The 14,681-nt window shown below is 47.8% G+C and overlaps 1 non-coding gene across 1 annotated transcript; it reads right to left on the bottom strand.

The window, feature by feature from the left end:
- Positions 1-13,054: 13,054 nt before the first annotated feature.
- TRNAE-UUC lies at positions 13,055-13,126 on the bottom strand. The gene has a single exon. It is a non-coding gene; the product is annotated as a tRNA-Glu (tRNA).
- Between the last annotated feature and the right edge of the window lie 1,555 nt (positions 13,127-14,681).

The raw sequence follows: 14,681 nt of genomic DNA on the forward strand, positions 1-14,681 counted from the left end.
AGGAGGCAGGCCATTTCTCCTAGCACCCCCCAAAGGCAGCTCAAGCGTGAGCTTCCCTTCTTTGTCCAGGCAGTCCACCACTGACCCTGGGGGCAATAGCCAGCAGCGTTATCACCGTCTCTGTTCCTGACAATCACAGGGGGCTTTGCACCGGGTCACTTGGAGTCAAAGCAGGAGAGTCATAATCCTCCACTCGGGAAGGTCCAGCGGTTGCCAGGTAACACGGTGGGCAGAGATTGGGGCGAGCTGCGGAAGGCAAGCGAGGAGAGGCTGAGGATTAATCCAGAGTTTAAGTACAAACAGGTGAAAACTCAAGCCCACGGAAAGGAGATGAACATCACTTTTTCCCCCTTCAGTGGAAGAGATCACTGGGTAACGGCAGCTCGGACTCAACTTCTTCATTGGAAGTGTCTTGCTGCCAATGACAGTGACCAGGGAAGCCAGCGGGATGGACGACCAAACCCCAGGTTGTTACCGTGAGGACAGGGGGCAGCTTGATGATGGCAGCCTGCACACTGCTATGGACGAAGCCCCTTCCACACTGCGTCCATAGCCTGCCTCTCTGGCCGAGGCAGTGTGGGCCCTGGAAACACACACGAAGAGACATATGCGGAGGGTATCCCATTAAAAAGGATACAGACCTTGAGTGAAGAACCGAAGCACGGAGGGGCTGTGGTCACACCCCAGCTCTCAGCCTCTGACCTCTGCTTTACCAGGTGACAGCACCTTTCTCTGGAGTGACTTATGAGCAATCCCGGGAGAGTGTGCATGTGTTTTCAAACAAAGACACTGGAGCCCTTCAGTTCCTGCCCAGGACCCAGTCTTCTTTCCTTTTTTAGCCTTCTTCAATCAATCTACCCATCTTCCGTAGTCATTCCCAAGTGTCACCAAATCCTCCGTGTCAGAAACAACTACTGTTTGCTTGAAACACAAGTTCGTTTATATGCGGGAATATGACACATCTTAGAAACAGCAGATCAAGAAGCATTCTAAAAACTAAGCACTGGCAAGAAAACAAAATGTAACTTTATATTGTCCGAAACACTCAACCGGGAAATACCCTCATTCCCACTTGCTGCAATCAGAGCCCTTAATGCACCTCATCTTTCTAATTCTGAGTACTGTTTAAAAATGTGTGCCCTTTAAGTCACGGCAATTAAAGCCTGGAGTGTCTGTTGTTGTTTTGGTGACGACTGCAGAACTGTTTAAGGATTTCTTGGAGTTGTTTAAGGGTGGCCTTATTTTCTTTTTCCTTCTCTCTCTCTCTTTTCTTGGGGGGTGGGGGGTGTGCAGTGAGGTGGGGTGGGGTATGGAAATATTGACCCATGAGGATTTACTTAAATCCTCCTTGGTTATAGGCCTCCAAAGACAAAGCCATATCCATGGCAACCACAGGCGACCCAGCAGAAGAGAGAGCACATGAGACACAGAGCATAATAGCTCTGTTGACTGATGACTAAGGTCTCGAAAGCACTACTGTACATTCCAACTCCCGGCTCAGGGCAGGACTCCAGACCCAGCAATCTATAATCAGAGACACGGAGAGGAAAAGAAGCCCTTTGCCCAGCCCTCAAATATTCCTCCTCCTTGGGAGGAAGGACTGTACCCCTTCTCACGAGCCTCCAGACAGATGATCCTGCGGGAAAGGAAATGGTGGGCAACCTGAGAAGGAGGCAGAGGTAGGGCAAGCCGTGGGGGTGGGGTGGGGGCCGCACCTGCCAGAGCCCTCATGGCCCTTGGGGCTTCCCCACCCAGCTGGGCATGTTCTGAGGCAGTCCCTATAGGAACAGCCTCGTGCAGAGCCTACCTCCAGCGGTAGAGGCGCGTACAGCAGACCCGGGCCCTACAACAGCCCAGGTCACACTGGAGCTTAGTTCACAACGAAGTGTCTTGTGATTTACCCTCTGACCCCCTTCTTGCACCAACATGCCTAATTCCATCCGTCCTTCTCATGTGCTAAGAAAAATCTGGTAAGCACACCAACCCGAGTAAGGGTGGTAGGCACTAAGCACTTCCCCCATTTCTGCTGACACATGAGCACAAAACAAGAACTCACACAGCTCTCACCAAACTCCTGCATGAGAATAATCACGCCCCGGGCTCAGCAAGAGCTCTCAGGCGGTAGTCGCACTGTCCCTCCGAAAAGTACGCGCACCAGCATAGAAAGAACTCTGATCCAAAGTGCTTTCATTTAAACCTAAGACACACCGGAGCCCTCCACGGGAAGATTCCAGTTGCCTGGATCTGGGAGGAGTGGGAGCAGTGGAAGGTGGCGAGCAGCACAAAGGGCAGCTATCAACAGTGCCCGTATTCCCCAGGGTCTCCCAGCAAACGAGAAAGGCCAGCCTGATGGCATCGAAACTGCAGGAAGCTTCCACAGAGGAGAAGAGGGGACAAAGCAAGGCCTTCCTTGGCAGCCGCTTGGGGCGTTTATCTGTTTTCTATGCTGGGCTTCTACCTACACATTCATTTGAAATTTTTTTTTTAAGTTCCAGCAGTGAGGGACGCCTGGGTGGCTCAGTCGGTTAAGCGTCTGCCTTCAGCTCGGGCCATGTTCCAGGGTCCTGGGGTGGCGTCCCGCGTCGGGCTTGAGCCTGCTTCTCCCTCTGCCTGCCACCCTCCCTGCTTGTGTGTGCTCTCTCTGACAAATGAATAAAATCTTTTTAAAAATTAAAAAAAAAATAATAAAGTTCCAGCAGTTAAAATGGTTTGAAAATCATAGCTCTGGAGACCAGAGAAGGGGGTGGAGAGCAGGAGGAAAAAGAAGGCTAAGAATCTGGGAGTGCCTCCTGGGCACTTTATGTGTTCATTTAGCCATCCGCATGTTGACCTTACCACATAGGCGCTGCGTTTTCTATTGCTTTTCAGATGAAGAACTAGGATTTAAAGAAAATACAGAATTTGCCCCTAAGGTCACACATCGGCAGAATCGATTCCGCGTCTGTCAAAGTTGAAGCTGTGCTCCCAGGGCTGCTTGATTCGCCACCCCTCCCGCCCCCCAGCTTTATTTCTCTGTAAACCTAGTAGCTATTTGTCTCTGCTTTCAGATGACAAAGGTTACGCGGTCTGGGACAGCTTTGCCAAGAAATTCAAAATATTTGGGGACCCACTAACGTCCCAGCAGGCCCCGAGTTGAAGCAGTCACTGTGACCGAACCTTGGAGGCCGGATTGATTCTAAATTCCGAAAGCTCCAGCCTGAAAAGTGGGGCCCTGTTTCTTGTTAGAGTGTCCCGGGGACTCTTTGTTTTAGATCCCAGTGATCTGAAGATGTGTAGGCTGCTCCATTTTTACCATCACAGAGAGAGAACTTCGTAGAATTGCTAGGAAAGAGAGCCAGCTCTCTACGTCGTCCGGGGAATTTTCCAGTGTGTTCTTGCCAGAGAGGGAGCCTGAGCTCCCGTTACAGGGTGAAGTGAAAGGGATTTGCCAAGCACTCCATTCAGAGCTGTGTGCCGGGGCAACCATTCGCTGTGGGGGACCAGCTTTTGTGCTTCCAAAAGGCTCGTGGAAGTAGCCAAGGTTCCCTGACCAGAAATGTTGGCTTTTGCAAAGTTTTGGCTGGTCGAGAATCTTGCCCGAAAAGGTTTGGTCTAGCTTCAGCGTCCAGGGCAGGCAGAACCAGTGAAGCAACATTGTCCCGAGGGCAAGGCCTTCTGCTTTGGCATCTGGTTGCTCAGGTCATTTTACTCGTCAGTGGCTGGTGGCCCAAGCAGAGTCTGGTGCACGAATTCATGACATGAACTTAAGAAAGAATCCTCCGTTGGCTGCACACTTGATCCCTCAGAGTTGTTGCACTTGTTTGACCCAACTCAGCCCTGGGCATCGGGCAAGTCAGTGGTGAGGAAAGGAACTCGAGTGTCCACACTGGAATTCAGCTGCAACGCCAGGAACAGACATCTACACCAAGCCATCCAAAAGTCAACAACAACAACAACAAAACAAAAAATAACCCCACACCACCAATGCTAGCAAAGTCTCTTCCGCCAACCTGACCCCAAAAAGTGTTCAAGGAAAATACAAGTGTTGCTTCCTTGGTCTGGTAGTGGAAAGGTAGAACCCGAGTTTTTCACTTCCGGTGTCTCTGCCCGCACTCTACCCTCTACTTGTAAGCCGGTTACCCTTCACTCACCAGCATCTACATTTACCCCTGGGTCACGGATCTGGAGATGGTGGCAGACTTGCAATCAGTGCGTTAAATCTACATAATCCCCTGGCTCCTTATGTTTATCCTTCTCACTTCTTTTAACTGTTCTTTTTTTAAGATTTATTTATTTATTTATTTGAGAGAGAGAGTATGAGCAGGGCGAGGGGCATAGGGAGAAACAGACCCCAACCCCCCCCCCCCCCCCCACTGAGCAGGGACCCTGGGATCCTGACCTGAGCCGAAGGCAAATGCTTAACCAACTGAGCCACCCAGGCACCCTTCTTCAAACTTTTTATTTTGACATAGACTCACCAGAAGTTGCAAAACATTTCAAATTGAATCGTAATTTACCTGAGGGAAGAGCTGTAGACTTACTTGCTCTGTCTCCCTTTCCTAGAAGTCTCTTGGCCCTGTGGCGGACACCACCTGAGCAAAGGAGTAATTGGATAGGAGACCGGAAATTTATGAACCCTTGGGGTCTAACTTTCTTGGAAGCAGAATGACTTTCTCCGTATATATGCATATGCATAGAGGTATATTTATATCATGTCATCAGAAGATCAAATTTAAAAGGTAGAGAGCTCTCTTGAAATATCCAAGTTTTTCATTATGTTTTTATCATTGCGGAGCCTCATAGGGAATGAATTCTATTTTCCCTTTTTATTGTCGTATTTGTAACACCTGACATGGAACTCTTTACAGCTTGTGAAAATACCAGTTGTTTCTGCTAACCCTCAGATAAGAACTCAAATAGAAATTCATTTTGATAAATCTCCCCAGGGCCTTCCACATCCAGAGAAGGAGTAATGGATCAAAACTCAACCTGAAAATAATTTTAAAAGGAAAAAACGGCTTTGATTTTCATTTGCAACAGAGCAATAAGGCAGGCAAGGCAGCGCCCTGACAAGAGGAAGTTACCAGATGAAGAAAATCTAACGAGATCCAAGTTGTGCGCTTAAACAGTCCTTAAACTCTTGAGAAGAGCCTCTCGTGAAGGGTTACCAGATAATTGGTTTACTCAAAGACTCACATACGACTCACCGGGCATTTACTGTGTGAGGCCTAGGGCATCCAGGTTTTGTTTCTGGATGAGAAGATGGACTGCCCACCCCACCCTGGCGGAGGGCATGGGGGGCTGGTGTAGCGGGGCCTGGAGCCTTGTCCCTTCACTGCCTGCACTGCCCACTGAAGGGGTCAGCCCGGAGCCCCGAGTCTGGAAGGCAAGAAGAGTAAGTAAAGGCTGACAGAAGGTTGGACAGCCCTGAACTCTCCTTGTGCTGGGGGGGCGGGGTGGGCTGAAAGCCCAAGAAAGGACCTTTCCTAACACTCAACATAGACTCCCAAGATGTATAGATATATTTCAGGGAAAAATGTTTGTGACTATAAAAGCAATATATACTCATTTCAAAGAAGTTAGAAAGTTAAAATAAGCATAAAAGGACAAAATCACTTGGAATTCTACCATCCAGAAATAGCCACTGTTAACTTTTTAGTATATTTCTTTCCAGTTTTTATGTGTGTGTGTTTACTTATATAAACATATTAATATGGGATACAAAGTTGGACCCACACTACAGTTTGGGATCCTGCTTTCTTCTGCATCCTAAAATAATCTTGACTGTAAATAACACCAGCTGTACAATATTCCATCATATGGATATACCATTTGTTCATTCATTCTCCTATTTTTATCATTTTATTGTTTCCCACATTTTTAATGATAGACGATGCTGTAAGGAAAAATATCCTTGCTCATAAATCTATCCTCGTTCATAAACCTCTTTCTTTGCTCTTCTCTGATTCTTCCCTCGAAGTTGATTTCTGGAAGTAGAATTACCAGGTGAAAAGAAGAACCATGTTTTTGGCTCTTGCTGTGTGTTATATGCTAAGCGGCATTGCGTGAAATTTGCACAACTCACCTTTCCTGTGTGTCCCACAATCACACACAAAGCATGTGCAAGAAGCTATGTGCCAACATGAACGTGCCCAACTTACAAAATAATTAGTGGCACAGAGGCTTTGACTGATTCCTCACATAGTGTAGCAAGATCAGAAGGGACGGGGAAATTTGCAAGACTTATAAAAAATAACCTAACAAGGACCCCAGAGCCTCTGTCAGCTCATGTAGTACCTTGGTGCAAATTAGGAAAGTCACATCTCCCTCAAGACACTTTGCTGCCATTTGCCAGAAAATCATCATCCGAAACATCAAATCTATGCTGGCTGCAATGGGACCAGAGGCCCGTGGAGCTGTGCAGGGCACCATTGGTGCTCCTGAGAGGTCTGTCATGGCAGGACAACTACGCAACAGAACCCCAGCCACGTTCCCATGCACACGCTCCTCCATCTCCTCCCTTCCTACCACCGGCCGCCTGCAACAGCCTGCCCCCCCCATCTGCAAGAAAACCCCTCAGTCCCCTATTTGCCTGAAAATGACAGTTGCCCCCTAGGTGTCTGCTAGGTGTCTGGAACCCCCTCGATGGCCTGCGCTCTTAGGTTGCTCCATTTAGAGGTCCCGGCCTTGAATTTGTCAGAGGAGACAAATCTCATTCTCTCTGCCCCACTTCTCTATCTCTCTGGGGATGCTTATCATCTTGGGGTTGTCAACAAATCATCCCTTCCCTTCACACCCCACCGCTGAGCTGTTGCCAGCTCCTGATTATTCCTCCTTTCCTTCCCTCCTCGCGCCACTCTCTCTGCCTCCCTTGAATCCATTAACCCCAATCAGGACATTAACAAGCACAGGTTATGGAAAATTACTCCGGCTTCTGATAACTGTCAGGTTCACCGTCTCCACCTCCACTCAATGAACACATTTGATGCTTACAAAATCTCCTACCTTCCTCTCCATTCCCCCACTTCCAATTTGTCTATATTAGAGCTTAGAATGGAAAACAGCACTAGACCAGAAAGCACCAAGAGGCAAGAAATAAATGGTGGGGGTCACTGCCTTTGGCAGACAGGCTCGCTAAGTTTATACACAGTGAGAAGGTCAGGGTGGAAGGTGATGCACCCAGACTCCTGCAGATGTCAGCCAACATAGCCAAGACCCACTGGGGGTGGCAGTACGGGGCAGGGGGAGCTCCCCAGGTCCACTCTCAAATGCTGCCAGATCTGGACAAATTCCTTATAAGGCCTCCATTTTCCACATGCAATTCTGTAACTTTTGCTTTTGAGCTTCCAGTGGAAATCCTAATGCAGCTGACGTTCCTCAAACTAACCTGGGGTTCTGATGAAGCATCAAACACACCCCAAGGGCCCACTGTTTCCATTTTAAAATCAGAGCCCGGGGCTGTGAGGCAGCCAGCCAAAGAGCGTGGGCCTCAGAGAAAGACTGCTATTCCCCACAGCCCCTCCAAACCCCTCTTTTTGGAACTTCCCCTTGGGAAGTCTGGAGAGAAGCTGGGAGGGCGGCCAGAGCCAGGGTGAGCTGCTGTCCCGAGCACTTACCCATGTTTTGGCAGTTTGTGGCAATAACCAATCCTCTCTCCTCTACATCTAATGAGGAGAAAATTAGAAAAAAAAAAAAATGATGCATAGTAAAGAATTTGAAACTGCCCGGAAAGAGGTCTGGCCTTTGCCCTCAGCCTCTGGGAAGTAATCTATGTCATACCTGATAGAGTAGCTTTCCTTAGGACAGGTGTTGGACACACCTGATAGTTTTAGGGGCGAGCTGGCCATGTCAGAAAGACCATGTGACTTAGGGTCAGGGCTCTGGGTCGCTTGTTATCAGTCAACCTAGAGACTGAGTTCAACCACATGGGTGATCGATCAATCATGCCTACATAATAAAGCCCCAATAAAAACTAAGATGAGCTTCTCTGGTGGGCAATAGTCAATGTATATTGTCATATACCAATACTGGGAGGGTAATGCATCCTGATTCCATGGAGAGAGAAGGCAATGGACGTTTGGCATTTGGAACACCCCCAGACTCTGCCCTCTGTATCTCTTCCTTTGAATGATTTCATTCTGCATCCTTACCTGTAATAAACCATAACCATGAGTACTACAGCTTTCAGTGAGTTCTGTGGGTCCTTCTAGCACAGCATCAAACCTGAGGGTGGTTTTGGCAAGCCCCTCAAAACTTGCAGTTGGTGTCCAAAGTGAGGGCAGTCTTGGCAACTGTGCCTTCAAACTCTGCAGTTTGGTTAACTTTGGGCAAATGGGCTGAAAGCAAAGTATAAAGTGATCTAGGTTACCCCAAAAGGAAACTTTATTTTATGACAAAGTTGCCAAATTCTGAAAATGAGGTTATGAAGCCATCTCACGAGACCTGCCAAAACAGTCTCCTCTTCCTACAAAAGTGTGGTTAGTGCCGACCACAAGCAGAGGGCCAGGCCAGAAGATTCTCAAAGGCCCTCGAATCCAGGGAGTCTCATCCTGGGGTGGAACTGTCTCCATGCTTAACCCTCCAGAGGTTTCCCATCACACTGAGAATGAAATCCAAGTTTCTTAGCTGATGTGTGTGTGTGATTCCCCAACTAAACTGTCAATCTAGATCAGTGCGGGCACATCATAGGCACACTATATATGTTGGCTGAATAAATGAATGGCTCGAATAAAGGGAATATAAAAATGTTTATTTTTTCAGCAAGATTTTATTTCTGGCTTACCTTTTCATTATTATTTTTTTATTGGGATATAACTCACATACCATAAAATTCAGTCTTTCACAACTGAGAGGTTTCTCGTACATTCACAAAACGGTGCAACCATCATCACTATTTAATTTATCTGGCTTACTTCGAATCCCTGTTCCTCCTTCCTCTCCACCATGGGATTCTGACGAGGGCTGCCAACCACAACACCCCATGCGCATCAACCATCAGGAGGGCATGGGCCCCAGGTGAGGCCGAATTCCTCCCCAGCACTTTCCAACAGAAACTAAGAAAGGCCTTCCGTCTTGGCTGGGGAAGCTGTGCGGAATGAACATGGAGCTGGCAGGGCCCAGATCCCTTGCCGTGTGGAAGCAGCTGGCCTGTGAGAGATGAGAATAAATCTGACAGAGAGAGAGAGAGAGAGAGAGAGAGAACACCGGGCTGGTGGTTCTTGAGGCCAATCCTACTACCCCCACTTCCCACAGTTCGGTTACATAAGCTAATGATTCCCTTGGGCCCTACCTAGTTCCAGTGACTTTCTGTAACTTGGAGTCTAAGGTGTTCCTCAGGACAATACAGTCCTTGTCCAGCTCACACCTTCCCTCAACACACATTTATTAAGTATTTACTGTGTGCAAGGCACTGGCTTTGGAACACATAATCTTGGGGCGCCATGGCAGGTGTGGGGAATGCAATGAGAGAGAAACGTGCAGAGCTAAGCATGTCACCTGTCAGTGGGGAAGGCAGACCTTTGGAGGAAAGGACATCTAAGGTAAGACTCGAAGTTAGAGAGGAATATGTATCAGAAGGCGGGTACACAGGACACTAAGGGGAATCAGAAGAGGTTCCCAGTGGGAGGAAAGGTAGGGGAAGCTCTGAGAAGGACATGACATTTGAAGTAAGCCTTAAAGGATGCGCAAGACACAGATTAATTTAGAGAAAGGGCACAAGAGCATTTCACAGAGGAAACACGGAGTGAAGGCAGATACAGGACCCAGGGAGAAATTAACAGGAATCTGTGATGCACAGAGGGAAGAGGTAGCAATTAGGCTGCAAAGGTGGGTTGGGAGCTCACAGTAGGCGAAGCCCCACAGGTGTAGGCCCAGGGCAGCAGCGTGCTCAGCTCTAAGCTATGTGACAAGCAAAGGAATGTGAGATGAAGAGATGGGTGAGTTGGGGACAGAGAAACCAGTTCGGTGCCTATTCCGACCAGTCCACGGAGCAAGACGATCTGACCCAGCAGCAGGGGAAATCAATGCCAACATACGTGGGCACCACTGAAAAGGTAGAAATGATCAGATGTAACGTTGTGATAGGAAGTAGAGGAGAAAGAGGAAGCAGACGTGATAACCACGGTGATGCTCGCACTAAGGGTGAGGGCCACCGGTGGCCACTGGCCCCACCCTGGGCCAAGCCCTTTGCGTGCACTTTCAGATCGCACCTCCACAACACCATGACGCGGGTCCCATTATTACCCCCCTTCTAGAGTCCAGGAAACTGAGGAACCGATGAAGTAATTTGCATCAACACCACCTGAATGACGCTTGAAGGAATCAAGCAGAGGCTTAGGAAAAGACGAGGTCATTTTTGCACAGAGTGTAAGTTGACCATCTGGGGGAAGCCCAGCCTTGAACTTCGGTTTGATGTGTCCTTGCCAGACAGCAATAGCCTACGTCTTCTTCACCAGTACACAACAAAGGGCAAAATCCTAGGGTTTCTTAAATCGGGATACGTTATCTTGACCGCTCCCCCCATCCACTGTGCCTGTCACTCTGTGACAGAAGGAAATGAGATTTATCCGATAAGCTTTGTTTTTCACAAAGCTATGTGCCATGATTACCCAGGACCCTGTGGTCTTCTAGGTGTTTGCAAATTGATTTTTTGATTATTTGTTCCAGTGATTTTCCAAGTATTCAGTGTTTTTCCAAGTTATTCAGCTTTACAATGTGGGTGAGTTAAATTTTGTATTTGCCGTCCCCTTCCTGTATTAATATGAAGTTTTAATGTTGTGATTATTTAAGATACTTTTTGCATGCAGCCTATATCTCTGAGGGAACATACTTACAAATCTCTAGGACTATAAATACACACGTGGACGAGCATACAGCAATCTTCATGCACACTCCCTCAGACTTTATGACCACATGCAAAAATGGAAGCATATCGAGAACCTGTGACTAGTTCAAATATCCCAAATAAAGATCCTCACTGTCTAGAAATGTTTATATGGTGAATTAAAAAAAAAAAAACTCAAAATTTGTTATGACTATGTTCATGTAGCTATTCGGTGAACACTGACCAAAAGCCAGATACAACAAAATTTTAAAATTCATGTTTTCTGTACCCAAGCCCCTTCCCTGAAGCCAGGATTTGGACAGAGTGGTATCTGGCCAGGGCACCATGCAGAGACTTCATTTTTTTGGGTAAATCGAAAGTCCAATACCAAGGAATCAGAGGAATAAAATCCCAGACCCATGACTTCATGACTAAAATGAGGGGCTCAATTAAATAACTGCTAAGTATCTTTGCAGCTCAAATAGTCATTGAATCTAAAGACTGATTATGAGAATGATTAATAAAAATTATGGCAAAATGTTTTGCAAAAATGCAAGGCTATGAGAATGCCAAATATAACTCAACCATTTCCCCCAAAAGTAAACTCTTTCATTTTATTAAGCATGTCTTTAGAAATATCTACTATGCTCTGAGCCTCAAGTATCATAGGCATCTAAAGAAAGCTTTTGTCAAATCCGTGAGCCCCAAAATCTATTTTATGAAAATGAATTATTCATAGGTTGAGTACATTTGACAGCCTTCATGTGAATAGAACTCACCTGCTAGATAAAAGCAAATTTTGAAAGAAACAAATAAACAAAAAAAACCACAACTCCTCACTGGCAGCCCGCTCCATCAGCGACCCTCCCTCCCCTTCTCCATTTAGACCCAGGAGCCCCAGGACTGACTGCATTATTCTTTGTTTCCCTAAACTCTAAATAAACCTGCAATAGTCCCTTTATTAAATTCTCTGCTAAGACTTTGTCATCAGTTTCCTACTGGGCCCCTGGCTGATAGAGGCATAATAATATTATCTAATAACAAAATAAGGATTAAATTGAAAAAGGTACGTAAAGCATTTAGCCTGCTTCATAGCAAGTGCTCAATAAATATTACCCATTATTATGATGATTGAGCTTTTTATCTTCTTATCAGTTCTGTCCTACTTGATTCCATAAATGCAGAATATCGGCGGATGATAAATTTCTCCTCCAAGCCCTTTATTAGGAGTTTTGGATAAATGTATATTTTCCGCTGAGTAATTTTCTCATGAAGGATGACATTTGGTTTTGTGACCCTTAGAATCCCAAAGGACTTTTAAAGGAGAGCAGATTTCAAAGTCACAGGGACACCAAGTCTTTTTCACGGTCATGTCTTAGTGTTGGTGGCAGTCTGGGAACAGGGGAAGCTTCCAAAAATTCAACACCAGTCAGTGGGAAAGGAGTGTGGCTTCTGAACGCCTTGAGGATTTTCTTAACGGCAAATGTTTGGAGCGATAAGCAAGATAAACGATTACAGCCGAGGAAACACTTCTTGGGGTAACAGTTGAAAGCCGTCTTGTGACACATCGACGCTAAAATTCCTAATTCTGGTTCAGCCTATCATGAGTTCTAGAAGTTTTAAAAACAGAATGTGTCAAATACATGTTAGGGCTGGAGAAGGATGTGGTGTTCTCTGCCCTTGCCTCGCTCCTCGATAGTTACAATAATCGACGTTTCCCTTCTTCCCTCCCCTTCCCCACAAAACGAGTTTAGTGAGCTCTCCCGACGGCTGACCCCACAGACCGGACGCGGAGCTACTCTGCCCTTAATAATACGTCTTTTCTGGCAATCTTGCTGTCCTCAATAAAATGGCTTTAGGCAACTTAAAAGCCTTATAATGTCCCCACATGCGTCTTTTCTTTTTCTTTCAAAGAAGGGCACTGTTCAGTCACCCGCTCCATAGCCACAGAACAAGGAGCAATTACAGCAGTAGTACCAGCCGAACATGTATTTTAGCACCGGACCCGCCTTCTTCACTCGGATTCAATCCCCTATTGCGAAAAGCTAACTTGCTCACTGTCGGAGCTACTGCTTTTCCGCCTGCTTCCGCCAGCGGTGCCTGCTTTGGGGAGGGAGGCCCGGATTTTCTTCAGGGCCAAGATTCCCTGCCGCTCTGAAATTGGGTTATAGGTTTTTCTAAAAACACCAGCCTTCTGGTTAAGAAGCCGAGGACGGCCTGAATTGGCTTTTCTTTTTCCTAAAAGTTTTGGTGTTCCCACACCGGGAGTCGAACCCGGGCCGCCTGGGTGAAAACCAGGAATCCTAACCGCTAGACCATGTGGGAGACAACGACTACTGCTGCAAGCCTCGGTAAATTGAGTCGTTCTCAGAGGCCTCCGCCCACCGCCTCCCCCGCCCTCCGGCGTCAGACCTGCTTCTGCGCCTGCGGGGATCCTGTGGCGCCCTTAACCCCTTCCGGGCCCTCGCCCTGCTCCGCTCCTTGCCAAGAGCCGCGGAATCTTTCCACCCTCGCGTCCTTTCTGAGCTCATCCAGTCCCCTGGTTCTAGACACCACGTCTCCACCCGAGTAGATTGGATGAGTCATTGTTCCTAATTCCGCACAGGAAGTCCCGCAGAGTGCGAAAGGACTGATGTTTGAGGGTTAGACTCGGGAAGAAGAAACCGGTGCCGTGGGGAGTCTCACGCCGCCACAGCGGAGGCCAGCCTGGAGCGGGTGTCCCAGCCGCGGAGCAGCCGCTCGGAGCCCGCCGCGCCCGGCCTCCGCCCCGCCGGGGCCTCCGCGTCGGCACCCGCTGCGCGCCGGCACCCCCGGGGCCCGGCTGTGCCCGCCGGCCGCCCCGCGTCGCCTCGCCGCGCGGCTCGCGCTGGGCCTGGCCCTCGCCCCCGACCCCGCCCGGCCCGGGAAAGTTTCTCTTTCTTCTGCAGAAACGAGAACGGGGGCTGCCTGGAAGCCCGCAGCATTCCAGGTTCTGTTGACTCAACGGCAAAAGGCAGGATCTTTGTCACCCAAAGTAGGCGATGGTGGTCTGTAAAAGTAGCTTATAAACCTGGAGCGAGCCCCCTCCTGCAAGCAGTCTTGGTTGGTGGGAATTCTTTGTGGTTTCCAAACCCGTCCTGGGGTTGAAGGAACATTTCATTGGGAGCAGTTTATGCCTTAGCGACCTACTGTTTGGATTAGGCAAGTACAAAGAGTCAGTTATTCAGGATGGCCAGGGTGGGGAGAGCTATGGTTCTGGTGTCCTCGTTGTGGCTTAGGCTACGCAGAAGTTGTTTTTCCAAAAGGCGGACACTTGGGAGTGCATTGAAAAACCCACTCCCCACTTGCCAAAGGAACGGTGCAGGTCCTGGCTTCCCCCCCCCCCCCCCCGAACTAACTGAGGCCCTCTAAGGCTTCAATTGTGACATTCAGCAGCAAGAGGGGAGGGGCGACCAGAGACCCGAAATAGAAACTATTCTGCCTAGCATTTATTAACCCAGATGAAGCTCCCTCACAGGGAATGAGGGATACCCCAACATCACTGGAACTTCATGAAGCTCCGAATAAAACTAGAACCTACTGACTGCAAATCTATATGGGCATTAGACACATTCAAATATGTCTGCTCACTTAATCCTCACATTATACCTGTGAGATAGGTCTTATCCCAGTCTTTGGTGGTTCTTCCTGTACTGTCTTTGCATCTTTGAACAGTTTCATTGGTTTGTTTTTTAATCAGTGAGACAGTTGTCTTCCTTTTGGGGACATCTGGGAACACTAAAGAAAAGTCTCCAAAACAAGCCTCATTAATTACAGAATACATCCTGTGGTTCTCAGTTAAGGGCCATGATTTCTCAAGTACCTTTCAGTTCTGTATTTCCATTTGATGATAATCTTTTTA

Source organism: Zalophus californianus, chromosome 3 (assembly GCF_009762305.2).
Source record: "Zalophus californianus isolate mZalCal1 chromosome 3, mZalCal1.pri.v2, whole genome shotgun sequence".
NCBI lineage: Eukaryota > Metazoa > Chordata > Mammalia > Carnivora > Otariidae > Zalophus > Zalophus californianus.